We start from the raw sequence: 18,164 nt of genomic DNA, 5'->3' as shown, positions 1-18,164 counted from the left end.
CCCACCTCTGGGTATATAGTCAAAGGACATGAAATCAGTATGTCGAAGAGATACCTGCACTCCCACGTTCACTGAGGCAATATTCGCAATAGCCAAAATATGAAATCAATGTAAATGTCCACTAGTAGATAAATTGATAAAGAAAATGAGGCATATCTACACAAGGAAATACTATTCAGCCATAAAAAGTAGCAAATCCTGTCATTTGCAACAATATGAATGAACCTGAAGGACGTTATGATAAGTTATTATTATTATTATTTTTTATTATACTTTAAGTTCTAGGGGACATGTGCACAATGTGCAGGTTTGTTACATATGTATACATGTGCCATGTTGGTGTGCTGCACCCATTAACTCATCATTTACATTAGGTATATCTCCTAATGCTATCCCTCCCCCCTCCCCCAACTCCATGACAGGCCCCAGTGTGTGACGTTCCCCTTCCTGTGTCCAAGTGTTCTCATTGTTCAATTCCCACCTATGATTGAGAACATTTTGCTAAGTTAAATAAGCAGACACAGAAAGACAAATATTGCATGATATCACATATATGTAGAACATAAAAAAGCCAAACTCATGGAAACAGAGAGTAATATAGTGGAAACCAGGGATTTGGGGACAATGGTTGTGTTTAGGGAGATGTTGGTTAAAGGATTCAAATTTTCAGTTTCATAGGAATAATAAAGTCAGGAATCTATTATACAACATGGTGACTATAGTTAATAACGATGTATTGTACACTTGAAAATCGCTGAGAGTCGATTTTGTGTTCTAATCACAAAAAGACAAGTAGGTGAGGCAATGCATATGATAATGGAAAGAATATGGAGAAAGGGAACCCTTGTACATTGCTGATGGGAATGTAAATTGGTACAGCCATTATGGAAAACAGTAGGTAGGGTCCTTAAAAAATTAAAAATAGAACTATCATATGATTCAGCAATCCCACCTCTGAGTATATAGCCAAAGGATATGAAATCAATATGTCAAAGAAATACTTGCACTACCAAGTCCCATGTTAATTAGCTCAATTTGGCTATTCCACAATGTATACTTCAGGATATATATATATATATATATATATATATATATATATATAATGGAATGGCCAAATTGAGCTAATAAAGTAAACATGTATAAACATCTAACAAACATGTACAACATGTTGTATAACAGATAATCTTGAATTTATCCCTTTTATCTAGCTGAAATTCTATATCCTTTGACCAACATATATTAATATCCCCAACCCCCCCAACCCCCCCATGCCAACCCCTGGTAACCATCACTCTACTCTCTGCTCCTTTGAGTACAATTTCTTAGAATTCACAGGTAAGTGAGATTGTGCAGTGATAGCTTTCAATGTGTCAGGTCTTGTTTCCACCATCACCTCTCTAATTCAGTCATCTTCATCTCTGCAGGAAGTAGCGTCAGGACTGGTCTTTCCTGAACTCAGGTTTGCAATCCTCCACTCCTTGCAGTCTGACAAGCAGAGAGAATTTCTTCAGAGACAAAACTGCTGAGATGCTCCTTGGCTGAAAGCCTCCATGGCCTGCTGCTGCTATGTCTTAGGATGACCTACAAGGCTCAGCATGTCTGTGCCTTCATCTCAGGCAACTAGGGGTCCCCTCTTGGTGCTGCCAAAGTCCTCTCTTGTGATTCATGCTCCTTAGAGTTAGTTGTACAACATGGGGGATTATTCTCTACCCAAACTCTTGTTTTTTAGCTTCATTACCCTTCTTAAGCTCTCTTAATATGCGATGTCTTTTACCACTTGCAGTCATCTGCACAGGCTGTTTTCTCTTGGTCCAGAATAACCCTTGCTCTTTTAGATGGAGATCTTAACTATCTGCCTCAGAGTAGATCTGCAACAATTGCTTTCCATTCATTGGCACCCTGTTCTCTCTGAACATTGATCACATTTGTGCTTACACAGTTAGATGAGACATTATTTGTGTGACTGTCTCTGCCATTAGATGGAAACCCATGATTGCAGGACTATGATCTGCCATGCTCTTGGCACCATGCCTTACACAGGGAGGGGCTCAGTGTTTGTCAAATGAATACTTTATCTGGGGGAAAAAAGTCAAAACTAGTTTACAAGGAGGCATCAGGGGAGGATAATATTGATGGTTTCCTCGTGAGAAGGGATAACAAACAGAAATTAATTGTGTGCTGCCTTTTAATTAGATGCATGTAAAAGGTCATCATTAGGACTGGCTGGGAATCTTTATTATTATATTGTAGCGAGCACAACATATCTATAAGGCTTTAAGGGTCCCCAGAAGACTCCCATCCCGGTTATTTTCTCACCCTATTTAGTTTCCTCATCTGCGACCTCTGCTTCTCTGTGTGAAGTCTCCTTGCTCTTTCAGACCAAGGAGACTTTCAGACCAAGAGAACAGTCTGTGCAAATGTCTGGAGCAGTGCTTCTCAGCCCTGGCTTCACCTCTGGGGAGTTTTTCTAAGACACTAATGCCCTTGCTTTACCCCCTGAAATTCTGATGTAATCGTTTAGAGTGAGTCGCAGGCACCCTGGATTAAGAAACGCTGACTGACATTCTATACCATGTGCGAATAACTCTTCAGGGAAATGCCCAATACAGGAAAATTGGAAGTTCATTTATTTATTTACTTATTTATTTTTGGGACTGGATGGACAAAGATTTACTTTTTAGTCCATTAGGCCAATATACTTCTTAAAGTAACTCAGAAGAGAGATAAATGCACTCTCTCGAATAAACAATTAAAATAATTAAAAATCACATATAGGTTTGGTGCAGCAGCGTCACTCTTGAGCTGGCTGAGTTCCCTGAAATATCTGTCCCCACAAGTCAAGCTAAGCCTTCTCCTGAGCCTCTCCCCAAGGGATCCTGCCAGCCACAAGATCTCATTTCTCTGACACCTGCTGCCACCATCTACAGCCCTCTCCAGGTAGGAATAGAAGCTGTTCAGTCACCTTTCCTCTTCTCTACCTCTTTCTTTCCCCCATCTCTTCCCTTTTCAAAGACTATTCTTTCCCTAAAACAACTGAGTAATAGCAACACATGTTGTCAAACCAAACACACACACACACACACATACACACACACACACACACACACATCCCTAGAGGCTCCAATCAAGGAAGAAAGAAAAGAGCAGGCACCATATTCGAGGGAACATCAAGTCATCCAAATGTAATTAAGAGTTTCTTTCTCAGCCAGGACTTTTAATTGTTGCTTCTGCTCCTGAGCACCCATCTGCTTTTAGAAAAGGTGTCCTCTGCATCCGTGAGCTTTCCAAATGCCCTTCAGCCTATCAGAGCGTCCTACTACATTGCACTTGTCATATCGGGATTCTTGAATATCAAAAATGTCAGCCCAGCCTTTGCTTTGAGAATGAAAATAAAAATGCAAATTTGATTTTATAAGGAGTTTTCATAAGAGTTATTGTCAATAATGGGAAAATATTGTCCCAAAGATTATAATAAAGGAAAATGAGTAGCAAGTGTATGGGGCCTACTGCCTTGAGAAACCAAGTGGAACTTGCCTCATCTTGGCTCTTGTGGATAGGCAATCAGGGGCCAATGCTCCTCAGTAGAAATGCACTCTCAAATGTAGCTTAACAGAGGATTTGTTTTTATTAAAACCTTGAACATAAAGATAGTTTAGAAAATTGCCACTAAAGAGGCATCGAGAAGGAGGTGTAGCAGCAGATGAGCAAATCCAAGCCAACAAAATCCACATTTGCCTTTTGGTAACACAGTAGGTCACACAAATATAATTTTCCATTTTATCCAGTCTATGTGGTACTTTTCCACTTTCTTTGGAATTGCACTTTTTTTTTTTCTGGCCAGTCCCCAAATAGTATGCTTTCTGCAAAACTTCAATTTAAAATGGTTTTAATATTACTACTTACCAAAGAAGCAAGTCCCATGGCTACAGTTAAGGCAAGTATGGGAACCAAGAAAAAAAATAACATTAGCTCCTTCAAAAAGGGAAAAAGTACGATCTCAGTTCCTAGTTGGATATTCATTTATTCATGTATTTATGAAGTACCCCATTATATGCGGGTCCTCTGCTCCATGCTTGGACAGCTGAGATTAGGGACAGCTGCACAAACTCCAGTCTATACAGCCACATGCCAGAATTGAGGGCTGAGCAGATTGCTAAAGAGTCATGGAAGAGGGAGAGGTTATCCAGTAGAACCAGATTACTCCATTCCCTGGAGCTGTCTAACCCTGCCATTTTGAGCTAAGCCTCTTGCCCTGCCTGGTCCTACTGAATTAAAGAGGTATTAATCTTGCATTGTTCTCTCTCTACAGTCATTGAGATGTGTGGGAGCTCTAGAGCCAGACAGTGGAATCTGGATGTTGATCTGAATTTATCAGCTCTAGGCCGAGTGCGGTGGCTCATGGCTGTAATCTCAGCACTTTGGGAGGCTGATGTGGGTGGATCACCTGAGGTCAGGAGTTCAAGACCAACCTGACTAATATGGAAAAAGTAAAACAAATTTATTAGCTCTGATTTGGTCAAACTTTCTTTCTTTCTTTTTTTAATTTCTCTGTGTCTCAAGTTCCTCACCTGCATGACTGAAATGATAGTGCCAAATCCATACAATTTTTGTGAAAAAATTGATGCCTTCAAGAGAACTCAGAACAGGGCCTACCATTAAGTGCCCAATAAATATTAGCAATTATTATTGCACATATTGGTCCTTTGGCATAGGACCATATTCTATTTTAGATTAAGAATGTGTGTATATGTATGTATGTATATCATGTTCAACAAACTCCTTCAAGATAGAAAATGGATTTTATTTTTCTTCATACCATTAGCCTAGCACTAAGATTTAAAGTGGATTAAGGATGATGACAGCAGAAATGTTTTATTTTATACAGCATTTTCTTTTTAGGATGTTATCGGGGTATTGATATTTCCTCAAATATATCACCAAAATGAAAAATTTTGTCTCTAAGAGGTGTCCCCTGAGGATTTCACTTTGGAGAATCAGAGGAACGTGGTGAGAACTTCGATATTCAGCATTAATTTTGCAACTGGCTCCAAGACCCAGTTCTGAGCCCTCGTTGCCCAGACTGCTGACTTTAGGCTAACATTTTTGTGTCTTAGGTTTCTAATCCTCCTCTTTGTTTTTGGATGCTTCTCTTCATTACTCAGATTTGCTTAAAAGAGCATGACACCAAATTATGTAGTACAAGTACATTGTCTTTAGCTCTGGAGATGCCATCCTGAAAATTCCTGGGAACTCTCAGCAGCAACTGAATCATACTGTCACAGACCATTGCAGCAACGTCCCACTGGTTTTTAAATGACTGATCTTTCAACATACTATTATCTCATCTATATTCTTTAGACTTGTTCTAAAGGTGCATCTACCTCACCACTAGCCACCTACAACCATAATAAAATTTGCATTCTAATACTTAGCTAGAACTTCAGCCAATAAACATCCCCATATATTTTTATCTTTTGAAAAACAAACATTTTGCTATAAATCCAAAGATAACCAGAAAATCAGAATGGGCAAGGGCTGGGCAATTGGAAGAAAGTGCTTTTATGTATTTTAACAGAATCATGCTGTACCAGCTAATGCTAAATAAAATATACCCAAAGTTACTTTGAAGTCATATTTGTTTTGTTAAATTGAGTGGAACAGTGAGGTCTCCATCCAGTGTAGAGATACGAAAATCACTCCAATGTTAATACCTGAAAACAGGTGGCATTTAAAAAATTCAGACTTTTTAAATGTTGTGTCCATGTTTCTCCCTCTACTTTTCATTCTTCTCCCAACTGTGATTTCCTTTGATCATTTTGGTGCCCAACACATCTCCTCTTTTGGATATTGTTCTATCCTTTCAAAGTTAAATTATAACACATTATAATTACATTATGGCTTGAAAAGTCCGTCCAGCACACAGTTGATCTCCTAAAGGCCTCAGAATGTCCTCCTTCCAAATTTGCTGCTCTAGGATGCCAGAGTTCTTTTCTAAATGGCTGCATGTGATGTGCACGGCAGCCTTTCCGAGCCGCCACATAATTGCAATTTGTTATAATTGAGGTTTGAAAAGGGGCAATAAATATCGCTCATGTTTTTCGCCAAAGGTTAACTGGATTCCGTATGCCAATGGCTGTGCCAGATGCAGGCCCAGCACAAGCACGGAGAGAACAGCTGCTACTTTCAAGCTCACCACTGGGAGATCAAGAAGAAAACCAAGGACACATAGTGCGAAAAGCGGAATGGCGCGCAAGATAGAGAGCAAGGCAGACAAGCGCTTCTGAGGGAGCTCTGTGTAGAGCGGATATAGGCAACAAGTGTCAGAATTCCATTTCTTTACTTTAGCCATCGAGGAGCTCAGAGTCCTCTCCTCCTTCCATTACCATCCCCCCTTTTCAGGGCTCTGCTGTACTCTTGCTCTCCTTTCTCTCTATCCTCCCACCAGGCCAATGATGCAATTAAAAGGAGCCTAAGCCGGCTCTGGTTGGGGAGATGTTTCTCATCCTCTAAAGGAGGCTGAATGGAGTCAGGGTGAGGCTGAGCATGAGGAGGGTCTTGGAAAGCAGATCCCCACTAGGACACTTCAAAGAAGAGAGAAGAGCAAGAGTCACCCGCTTTACCACATGTGCACCTACCAGAGAGATTTGGGCAAACTTCCTAGTGTTTTCCTTGTGAACACCCTTCAGGAATTTGTGATGTTCAGAGATGGCTAGCTAAAGTTCAGAAATTCTATTACTTTCCATCGGAAAGCCAAGTAACACATTTTCATGACTTTTTGAACCTGCCACTCTTAAAATGCACAGCACTAAAAGCCCCTGGAGGAAATGGCAGTGATTTCAGCATCCATTCAAAAAGAAGACAGCAGCTGTTTTTATTCAGGGGCATTCACACCTTCAGCCTTGCAAAATTCCCTTAAAAGCCATCAGTTAGATTCCAGTGGCTCTATCCCAATCTGTTAGTACAACCCTGGCTTTCACCTCCACCTTTAAAAGATAGAAAATACTGTGAGACTGTCTCCTACATGTATCTTTTTTGTCTGAAACAAAATCCTCAACCCCAGGGGAAATGTCCATCTTAGTGACTGCTCAAAACAAATCAGCTTGGATTGCCGTTCACGGAGGTGTGCATTCCCAGGAAGACAGGGCCCACCAGAATGAAGAAACCGGATGGTGGGTGTCAAGCTGGTTAGGGTTCTCTGATGTTTGAGGAAGTGGACATGGACATGAGTTCCTGGCCCTTAAGCTGTGCCTATGATTTGGGACATGCATATTCACAAGTGTCCCCAAAAGAGAAAGAACAGCCAGCTGTGAACACATTGTACGTGTGGAAAATGGACCGCAGAGGACAATGAGCGCTCTTCTGCAGGCCAGAGAATGCCTCCATTCATTTGTGGGTTTTAACACAGGTCTATTATCTTTAACAGCTTCATGCTGCCGTCCAATTTCAGCCCCAGTGCAATTTTCAGACCCAGTTCCCTCCAGACAGAATGATGGACTTACCAACATGTGAAACAGGATTCATTTTGTTGTGGTGGCTGGAAATGACAAACACTGAAATGATCACGAAGCCAAAAAGGAGATATTTTCTATTGTTTCCCTACGAGGCATAATTTATTCTTTTCAGTGCATTAAAGGTATGTTTTTATCGACAATACTTTTAAGAGAAAGCTATTATCTTCAGTGCTTGTATCCTGCCTGTGATGTTTGCACTGAGCTGACAGCATGGATACTGAGTTATAAAACAAAACAAAGCAAAAACCAGGAAATACAAATTGTCTTCACATTCCCAAAACTGCCAATCTGAAAACATTCCACCCACCCCAGGGTTTAAAAATTATTGAACAAATTAAAAAGAGAGAGGAATTAATCAGAACCAAAATTTCCTTTTGCTTTCAAACAATATAATATTGAAATTCATTCCAATTAGAAATGTATCTAACATTGGTACAGCCATCATGGAAAACCATATGGAGGGTCCTCAAAAAAATTAAAAATAGAACTACCACATGACCCAGCCATCCCACTACTGGGCATATAGCCAAAGACATGCAATCAGTATGTTGAAATGGTATCTGCATTCTGTGTTCATTGCAGCATTATTCACAATAGCCAAGACATGGAATCAACTTGCGTCCATCAATGGATGAATGAATTTTTTAAATGTGGTATATATATATATGAATACTATTCAGCCTTAAAAAGAAGGAAATCCTGTCATATGCAACATCATAGATGAAACTGGAAGACATTGTATTAAGTGAAATAAGCAGACACAGAAAGACAAATGCCGCATGATCTCACTCATATGTGAAACCTAAAGAGGTGGAACTCACAGAAGCAGACAGTAGAAGGGCAGCTACCAGGGGCTGGAGGACTGGGGAGATGTTGGTCAAAGGACACAAAATTTCAGTTAGGCAGGATGAATAAGTTCAAGAGATCTATTGTGCATCATGGTGACTATAGTTAGTAACAATGTATTGTATACTTGAAAATTGCCAAGAAAGTAGATTTTAAGAGTTCTCACCATAAAAACTACATGTGCGAGGTAATGTTTATGTTAACTTTCTCCTCTCCTAACTTTCTGGCAATGCAGGGTTCTTTCCCTTTCTCTCTTTCTTTCTTTCTTTTCTTTCTTTTTCTTTCTTTCTTTCTTTTTCTTTTTTCTTTCCTTCCTTTTTTCTTTCTTTTCCTTTCTTTTTCTTCCTCTTTCTTTCATTTTCTCTTTTTCACTTTCTTTCTCTCTTTCTTTCCCTCCCTCCCTTTCTCCCTCCCTCCTTCTCTTTCTCTATTTTTTTTCTATTTCTTTTTCTTCCTTCCTTCCTTTCTCTCTCTTTCCCTTCTTTCCTTCCTCTCTCTTTTTTCTCTTTCTTGTTGTCTTTCCTTCCCTCTCTTTCTCCCTCCCTCCTTCTCTCTTTCTCTCTCCCTCCTTCCCTCTTTCTCTCTTTCTCTCTCTCCCTCTCTTTCCTTCTCTCAGGTCATCAGCTTGCCTGAGGGTTACTCTCCTGCATACCTGCTTGCTGATGAGATATAGGCCAAACATTTCAATTTGGTAGAGTACCTCTCAATTATGTGCAGGGGTCCCCTTGGGCACAGGTGAGTAATTGGTTCTGTCAGTGCCCCATAAGGGACATGGGTGACCTTCAAAGACACAGGACAGCTCACAGGCCCAGCTCTGGGCTGGGCCACTTGCATGCCTCTGACAGCTGCTAAATGCCCATAGGTAGTCAAGCTCCACTTGGTTCTTAATTGCTTGAATATAAAGATCTCTCCCACCTTAAGCAAAATTCCAAGTGTATTAAAACCTGACTCCTAGACCTCTGCCTTGAGGCTCTGTCCATGTGGCCCTGCCCACCATGCAAGGGACTGGGATTGCTGGGGAATGGGGGATGGGACGGGGCAGGCAAGAGGTCGGATATGTGTTCTCACTCGACCACCATGCTTCTCCTGTTTCCTCTTACAGAGGATGAGGGAAGGGCAGAGGACCCCCACAATAGCAGCTCATGCTGGCCTCCCCTGACACTACCAGAGGCTGCAGGCATAGTGTCGTGGCCCACCAGTCTTTATGAGTCATCTCCCATCTTCCCCTCTCCAAACTCAAAGCATCCTCAGCCTCCTCAAAAGAAGCACACACACACACAGGCACACACACACGTGCATACATACACACACACACACAGTGTTCCCTTTGGTGGCCAAGCCTACTGACCTGAGAGAGCCAGGAAGGGAGGGGCTGTAAATTAGTCCATGCGTTGCCACTGGGCCTGAGCTCCCCTGCAAGCAAGGAAGGACCTCCCTGGGGCAGAGGCTGAGAGGAAGAGCCTACCTGGGGCAGAGGTATGACAGCTGAGCCAGAGCCAGGGGGCAGGGGAAGGTGGGGGGGTCCCTCCGCGTGTTTGTCAGCCCTGACCTCAGTGCGGGAGAACTGTGTGTGGCTCCCACACCAGAAAGGAGAGAGACACCGGGCCAGCTGCTCCTTTGAGAATCTGCTGCATATGGAGGAGCATGATTTTTGGAATGAGCATATGGTTTTGGAACCTGAAAATGTGTGCTGCGATCCTGATACCCTTATTGCGTAAATACAGACTATTGTCTGTGCTAATGAGCCTCAAAGTGTGGTCTCCTGATCATGGCACACCTGGGAATTTATTAGAAATGCAGGTTCTCAGACTCCACCCTGTGCCTACAGAGTCAGAAACTCTGGGGGTGAGGCCCAGAAATGTTTGGTTTTAAGGAGGTTTTCAGCTAACTGTGGTCTACATTTAAGTTTAAGAGATTACTGGTCAATTTAAAAGTGCCTATTACAATATCTGAAATGGTAAATGCTTGGCAAATGACAGCCTCTTTTTTTTTCCATTTTCCTATTCTGAAATAAAGAAGCATAGAGTTTTAAAAAATTGCTCAAACCTATAACAATTCAGTTTAATTGAAATATTTGCAGAAATGGAGGCTCTGTGTCTGGCATTGGAGGGACACAAAATAAAGTGAGAGAAGATGGATCGCGCTGGGCTCCGAGTGTGACATTGAGGGTCCAGACCTTTTCCTGAGGACATAAAGACTGAAAATTGTTGAAACTGCTCCATATTAGGGTGCCAAGTCTCAAGGTCTTCTGCAGGTTACCTGTCTGGAAGCGAGGAGATCATGTGGAAGTGAGGAGATCATTTAAAAGTCAGTTTTTCCACTAACCATTTGTATAGTCTTAGGCAAACCACTTTCTGTAATCTTTGTTTTCTTTATTGTCATTTTAGAATGAGATCTATAAAGAAGATGTTTTCTAGTCCTCTGCATGATGTGGTAGAACAAGTCAATTCCTGATGTCACCCAAATCAGAATCTAGACCCCCGCCCTGCCACACTCCCTTAGCTGTTTGACCTTGGGTGAATTACTTCATGATTCTGGTGTTCAGTTTCCTCCTTTTGAAAATAAAAATCACGATAGCCACCCTCACACATTTGTTTTGCAGATTAAATGGTTGTATGGGAAGACACATAAACAGCCCACATCACAAATTGCAATTGGTTGGATCTGGTGGGGCCGATCTGGAAGGCAGAACACAGCAGAGGAAATCTCTCAAACTCAGCAGGTGTCTCGGTTGTGCTTTTGGAAGGGCGGAAATCCTGGAGCGGCAGTCACTCTAAAGCAAGCCATTCAGCTGCCGTGCAAGTCAGGGAGAGGGACTGTCCAGTGCTGGGCAGTGGGAGAGCCTTAGCCAGGAACCAGGAACCAAGAACTAGGCTCCAAGTTCATCGGGCAATTATAGGGTAAATATGAACTGAAAGTATACAGAGAAACCAGAGGCTAAGAGGGCAAAAACAAGGCCCTTGGAACTACCTCACAGGGAAATTATTTCATAACTCACCCACTTGTGGCACAAGATACGTGAAATATCAGCAGACTTGCTTGGGACTGCCCTAAAACATAGGTAGGGCCGAACCTGCCCTTAAAAGTGTTTACTACTTTGGTCTAAAAAAGGATTGGTGTAGACAGAGAGTAGGAGCTTGGTTTCCCTGATCTTGTAGTCAACGCGGAAATCTGGGTGATGCAATTGATCATCTTTGTCAGTTACCGTAGTCAAGCATTCAGTCTGAGAAATGAAAGCTGAGAAAGCCCCAAAATTTTTACCCTGGAACAATGAATTTCCCACAAAAACCAGTACTGAATTTACCTTATGGTTCCCAATTGGCTCTTTTTGCCATAACCTATTCCCTCTGTAGTTTTGGATACAGAAGAGGTTTTATTTTTTTGTTTGTTTGTTTTATTTTTTCCTGTTTATTTATTACTGGCAGATGACACTCATTTTTTGCCCTTTCTTAGATACCTATATTTGCACCACCTACCTTAGTCAAACTTTATGTATTTTCACATGCACAGGCTTTTTCTATCTTTACCTTGCTTTTTTCTAGGCTATTCTTTATTTTTAAGGTATTTGGCTCCTTTTCTTTCCCATTCTGTTGGATTATTATTGTTATTGTTGTTGTTGATTAGCTTCTGTAAGTCTCCTCTTTCTGCTTTGGCCTCTTTCCTCCTTTTATGCACACGTTTTCTCTCACAGAGACCTCTGTGGATCCCATAAGAGGTGCCTCCCAGTACCAGGGAGGGTTCTGCTCACTTCTATTGTACCACCCGGGGTGCCGGGCAGAGGTTTCTCTGGTGGTGAGGACCCTTTGTGCAGGAAGAAGCATGATGCCAAACTCGAAGCCACTGAAACACTGCCAGGCTGCAGTCTGGCTCTGCATTTAGGACATGTTGTGTTTTACTATCCTCTATATTTGGAAGAAGACATTTGCTTCCCTCTTGTTACAAGTGCTATAGCATTTTAGAAGTTAAAATAAAAGTCACAGTGATCAAGAAGCAACAAAGCAGACCCCCATTACTCCTGAGAAGGAAATGTGAGTCTCAAATTAGGTTAAATCCTGCATGTTCTCAAGCAGGATATATGGTGAGACTGTATCCTGAAGGAAATTTGAATGGCGTCATAGCAACTCCTAGGGGTTGCTGTGGGTCCTGCAGTTTCCCAACCCAGGTTAGCAGCGTAGAGTGGGAATGAGGGTTCAGCAGAGACCCGTCCTCTTGCTTTTCTCAGCGAATTCTATTCGCTGAGAGTCTGTGCCTTTACCCTCAGGCAGCCATTCCTCTATTCCCTGACTCTTGTCTCCCAACCTGTGAGCCTCCAAAAGTGTCCCTCACCCAGCATATTTTATGTCACTGCTGATTAAATTCTGATGAACAAGTAGGTTTTCCTCCAGCAAGGAACTCAGGCCTAAACACAAAGTGCAGGGAACACGTGCCCCATCTGGGATGCTTTGATGTCTGCTCCCCTAGCTTTTATACTCTGTTTGCAGTGCAAGAAAAAAAATTGGTTTTGCAGCGGTCTGCTTCTGAAAAAGAATAAAGCAGGAGTTTGACACTTTTTGATGCTAGAAGACAATATACACCTTAAATTGGAAAATACACTCTAGATAAATTCTTACATGTCATCTAGATTTTTACTAGATGTTTACAAATAGACTCCTACTCTGAAGAAAATTGTCACGACAGCCCTAAAGAGGAAAATTTCTCATCAGAAAAGGCTGTTTCTCCCTCATCCACTTGTGCATAAGCTTACAGAGCACCTTGGTTTTGATGATCTTCAGTGATATTTTCTGGTTTTGAAACTGCCTTTGCAAAATTATGACAGACAGTGAAAGAGATCTAACTTAACCGACTCCATCTTGCTTCTAACCTCCAAGCTGTCCTTGTTCATTCCTGGGTACAGGCTAAACTAACTTTGGGAGAAACTTAGTTTATACTTTAAACAAAGAAGGTAAAAGCCCTTTCCCAAAGCAGTCCTCCTTCTTGTCGAGGACTAGATTGCCTTTGTAGAACTAACATTCACCACAAGATTAGAAATTACGGTTTGGGAGTCATGCAGCTGGAGGCTACAGATTCTGCCTCTCCCTAAACTACTTCTAAAATCAGTGCTTCCAATATTTTGCAGACTCTGCACTTGATGGATCAGCTGGCATCATCCAGATCAATAAACTGGCTCACTTGATCTTGGCCCCCAACCCAGGAACTGACTCAGCGCAAGAAGACTGCTCCAACTCCCTATGATTTCATCTCTGACCAATCGGCACTCCTGGCTCACTGGTTTCCCCCTACCTACCAAATTATCCTTAAAATCTGTGCTCCCCTCCCAAATGCTCAGAGAGACTGATTTGAGTAATAATAAAACTCTGGTCTCCTGCACAGCCAGCTCTGTGTGAATTACTCTATCTCTATTGCAATTCCCCTGTCTTGATGAATCGGCTCTGTCTAGGCAGCTGGCAAGGTGAACCCCTTGGGCAGTTACAGTTTGGCCCAAATGGTGTGTTCCCACCTGGACAGATCCCAGCCATCCATTAAGACCCAGCTCAGCTGCCCACCCCTCCCCTCAGTGGAAAGTGCCTCTCCTCTGTATCACCATGGCAACCTATATATTTATTTGTCCCACCACTTACTACATTGTAGGGAAATACTTCACTAGTTTTCTCTCATGTTAGCCTCTTTGCTTTCCTGGAATAGCTGTCTTGCTTACTCATATGGACAGTGTTAAATTTACCTGATTCCTATGATCCTGAAAACAGCAAAGGCGGAGAAATCCCTTGCCCTTTGTGTTCCAAGAACCAGCTGACTACAAAGAATCCCTCTTCCCATAGGACTTAGAGAAGACACAGAGGCCCTCTTGCTTGTCTAGGACAAGACCAGACCCAGACCCTCCAAATTTCCATTCTTTGCCTTATAAATGGTTAGCTAAACTTCTCGTCCCCACTGATCAATGCCCACTGATCAGTCAGAATGAAATGCTTGTTAACCAAATTTGTTTAAGCGTGTCTCCTTCCTCCTGGCCCCTGAACTTAGGCCCATACTCAGCCGCTGGCTGGCTTCAGAGCTACTATCCAATCATGCCTCTCTCTCATCCCACTTCTCACACCCGGTTCTTCTAATCTCATTGATTCCTCCCTATAAGAAAATCTAAATCAACCTAAATGTCCATCAGTGATAGACTGCATAAAGAAAATGTGGTACATATACACTATGGAATACTACACAGACATAAAAAGAACAAGATCATGTCTTTTGCAGGGACATGGATGGAGCTGGAGGCCATTATTCCCAGCAAACTAACACAAACAGAAAACCAAATACCACATGTTCTCACTTTTACATGGGAGCTAAATGCTGAGAACACATGGACACATGGAGGAGAACAGCCCACACTGGGGTCTATTGGAGGGTGGAGGTTGGGAGGAGGGAGAGGATCAGAAAAAAATAACAAATGGATACTAGGCTTAATACCTGGGTGATGAAATAATCTGACACCCCCATGACACAAGTTTACCCAGGTAACAAACCTACACACGTAGCCCTGAACTTAAAATAAAAGTTAAAAATAAAAGCAAACCCTTTTTGCCTAATCCTTGAGAGTTTACAGATCTTGTGTTCCCAGAGTTCTCCCCATTGCGACATTTCCTGTCCTCTACTTGCTCTAATCCTTTTGAATGGTCTCTCCTTACTAATCCAGATTGGTTTTTAGTTGACAGTATATTTATTCTCACATAGTAATAAGCACTTGGTACAAATTTGAAACTGCTTAGTTTTGTCATTTTTGAAACTCAATGTTTCTAATTTCCCAGACTTTTCTTTCTGTTTTATTTTTCCTGCAGGCTGCAGTTATTCTTATACTAGTCACATCCTCTACTATTCTTGAAATCTTTATAGGACCCTATAAAGATCTGTGGCCTGTAAAGATTTATCAACTGTCACAATTCAATGACTGAGCTTTGATACGTAAAGGAGTTTTCTGGTTGTAGGTACTTCTTACTATGGTGTTTACCTATTTGCCACTGGGTAAACTTTCAAATTTCTCCATAGTTTTGCTTATTCTTACCCTAACTGAAAGGATATTTTTGAACGTTTTTGCTTCCTAAGCAATGTAATAAAAACAAAATCAGTAAATGCATATGAAAAGAAGTGGAAAAAACTTTGATGGCATTAAAGATAATTCATATAGCTATTTTAAATGCTAACTCACATCGTCAAGAACAGAATCATGGGAAAATGGAAACAAAACATATGAACGAAACTAAATAAAGGTTGGTAGAGATTCTCTTTATACATGAAGATGGAAGATGAAGCTTGGGAGTTTAGGTCAGGCACGGTGGCTCAAGCCTGTAATCCCAGCACTTTGGCAGGCCAAGGCGAGTGGATTACCTGAGGTCAGGAGTTCAAGACCAGCCTGGCCAATATGGTGAAACACCGTCTTTACTAAAAACCTACCCGGGCATGGTGGTGCATGCCTGTAATCCCAGTTACTCACTCGGGAGGCTGAGGCAGGAGAAGCGCTTGAACCCCGGAGGGAGAGGTTGCAGTGAGCCAAGATCGCACCACTGCACTCCAGCCTGGGCGACAGAGAGAGACTCTGTCTCAAAAAAATTAAAAAAGAAATTGTGAGTTTATCTCCTCTTCATTTAAAACTCCATTTACATAAGAGTAAAGGAACGTTTTAATGCATAAACTTTGGGAACAAAGAGAAATATGAGATGATAGCAGATTAGAAGTATCAACAAATTTCAGAAGTTGGCAAGCTGATAGACAAATAGTCACTGTCGTAACAGTCCAGAGAAAGTAAGCCAGCAAAAAGCAAGTCAATTTGCACCACAAACTCCTAGAAATGCCCAGGAGGTAGAGTCCCTCTGAAGGTAGAGACAAGCAACTAACACAAAGGGAGTCCATGGAAGGGTTTAAAGGAGCAGCTCAACACCCAGATCCCACCCAGCTGAAGAGGAAGAATCTACTGTCTGAGCGTGCTGGAAAAGAGAGGCTTCAGGATGCCAAGCACAGCAAAGGTCAAGGCTAAGGAGCCAAATCCGGCTAAATGAAAGTCTACATCCCAAACTGAGAAACCACCTGCTCCCTTCCCTCACTCAGCCCCCAGAAAGCTGGCAGCCACCTTTTCCCTCAGTTAAGAGATTGGGGGGACTTTTCTCAGAGGATGAAGACCTATAGATACTAACACTTGGAGGCACTCCAATGCAAAGCTAGCGTGCTGCCCTGCCATGCCACCATGAACCTCAAGAGGTAGCAGAACCCTCACATGCAGACAGAACTTCCACACGGAATTTTAGTGCACCCCATCCAAGGGATGATTTGTCAGCCAGGAATCAGTGACACATGAGAAAACTTTCCAACCTAGGGAGAACAAACAAGCTTACAGGAAAAGAAGAAGAAAAGAAGAAGGAGGAGGAGGAGGAGGAGGAGAAGAAGAAGAAGTAGCTGGAGGAAATGAGAAAATGTAGAAAAAGGAATTATAATTAAAATCCTCAGAGATATAATAGAAGACACTGCATCTGTGGGGGAAAAGCAGGATAGGATGTTATTGACAACCATAGCCAAAAAAGTACAATTAGAGAGGAAGTGTTATGCCCTATGTGAAAAATGCAGACAAGAACAGGACGATCATGTTGAGGAAATCTCCCGAAGATAGAACAAAAAGACAAACCAAAATTGGCAAGAAAAGAGTTTTTTTTTTAATTGGGAAGGCAATTCCAGGAAATCAAACATTCAAATAACAAAAGTTAAAAATAATAATAATAATAATAAAGCCCAGGGAAAATGGAGGAGGGAATTTCACAAAGAAATAAAGTAAGAAAGTCCTCTGGATGGAAGAACATGATTTTTCAGACTGAATGGGCTCATAGAGTGCTCAACTGAGTAAATAAAAAAGACCCAGACCAAACACAGCAATATGAATTACAGAACACCAGGAAATGTTTCCTGGGAAAGGCTCCAGAAAAAAACAGATTCACATTCTGTGTGAAGGACCAAGGATTAAAATATCATTGGACGTAATGACAATATTGGAAGCTTAACAAAAATGAGAAATGCCTCCAAAATTCTGAAGGAAAGCAATTTCCAACCTACAAATTTGATACCAAGCTTAGTGTGAGGACACCATACAATGTTTTTCTTTTTCTTTTTTTGAGACAGGATCTTGTTCTGGATCCTGGCTGGAGTGCAGTGGCATAATTATATCTCACTGCAGCCTCTAACTCCTGGGCCCAAGTGATCCTCCCACTTCAACCTCTTGAGTAGCTACAGGAACATGCCACCATGCCTAGCTAATTTTTTTTTTTTTGAAATGGGGCCTCAGTATGTTGCCCAGGCTGGTCTTGAACTCCCAGGCTCAAGCAATCCTCCTGGCTTAGCCCCCCAAAGTGCTGGGATTGCAGGCACAAGACACCAAGCCCAGTCCAGCACCACACAATGTTTTTCAACCTGCAGTGTATCTCAAGACAAATCAAGAAAGAAGATGCCATGGGATCCAGAAAATAGCAGAGACAACACAGAGGAGAAACAAATCAAAAGGGATTCCGAAAAAGATGAAGAAGAGAAGTGATGTACATCTGTACAGCAGGGCTGGTGGATTTGGATGACTGTAAAAGGAGAGACTTCTCTAACTAAAGATATTAGTCAGTGTGTTTGAACAAACTGAGAGGAGATTTAGTCCCATCACTGCTGAAGGTGAATTAATCTTAAGTGCACACACACTGGTCCCTTACATTGGAAGGCCAGGTAAGGAGTGAGAAGACCTCCAGCCTGCAGCCCATGCTATCCAAATGGGGCATGTATTTTCTAATGTCCCCCATT

At 41.9% G+C, this 18,164-nt stretch overlaps 1 protein-coding gene and 1 long non-coding RNA gene across 5 annotated transcripts in view; one reads left to right on the top strand and one right to left on the bottom strand.

The window, feature by feature from the left end:
- Positions 1–3,412, top strand: part of LOC107976324 (uncharacterized) — a 34,197-nt gene extending 30,785 nt beyond the window's left edge. The window contains exon 3 of the long non-coding RNA XR_001720198.3: positions 1,425–3,412. This is a non-coding gene — a long non-coding RNA (uncharacterized LOC107976324). The remainder of the gene's footprint in view (positions 1–1,424) is intronic.
- The window catches only part of CLVS1 (clavesin 1), a 440,705-nt gene that overhangs the window by 157,293 nt on the left and 265,248 nt on the right, over positions 1–18,164 (bottom strand). The gene's annotated exons all lie outside the window — the stretch shown is intronic.

The sequence above is a fragment of the Pan troglodytes genome, chromosome 7, assembly GCF_028858775.2.
Source record: "Pan troglodytes isolate AG18354 chromosome 7, NHGRI_mPanTro3-v2.0_pri, whole genome shotgun sequence".
Classification (NCBI taxonomy): domain Eukaryota; kingdom Metazoa; phylum Chordata; class Mammalia; order Primates; family Hominidae; genus Pan; species Pan troglodytes.
The sequence above is the reverse complement of the archived record's forward strand: the minus strand, read 5'-3'. Positions and strand labels throughout refer to the sequence as shown.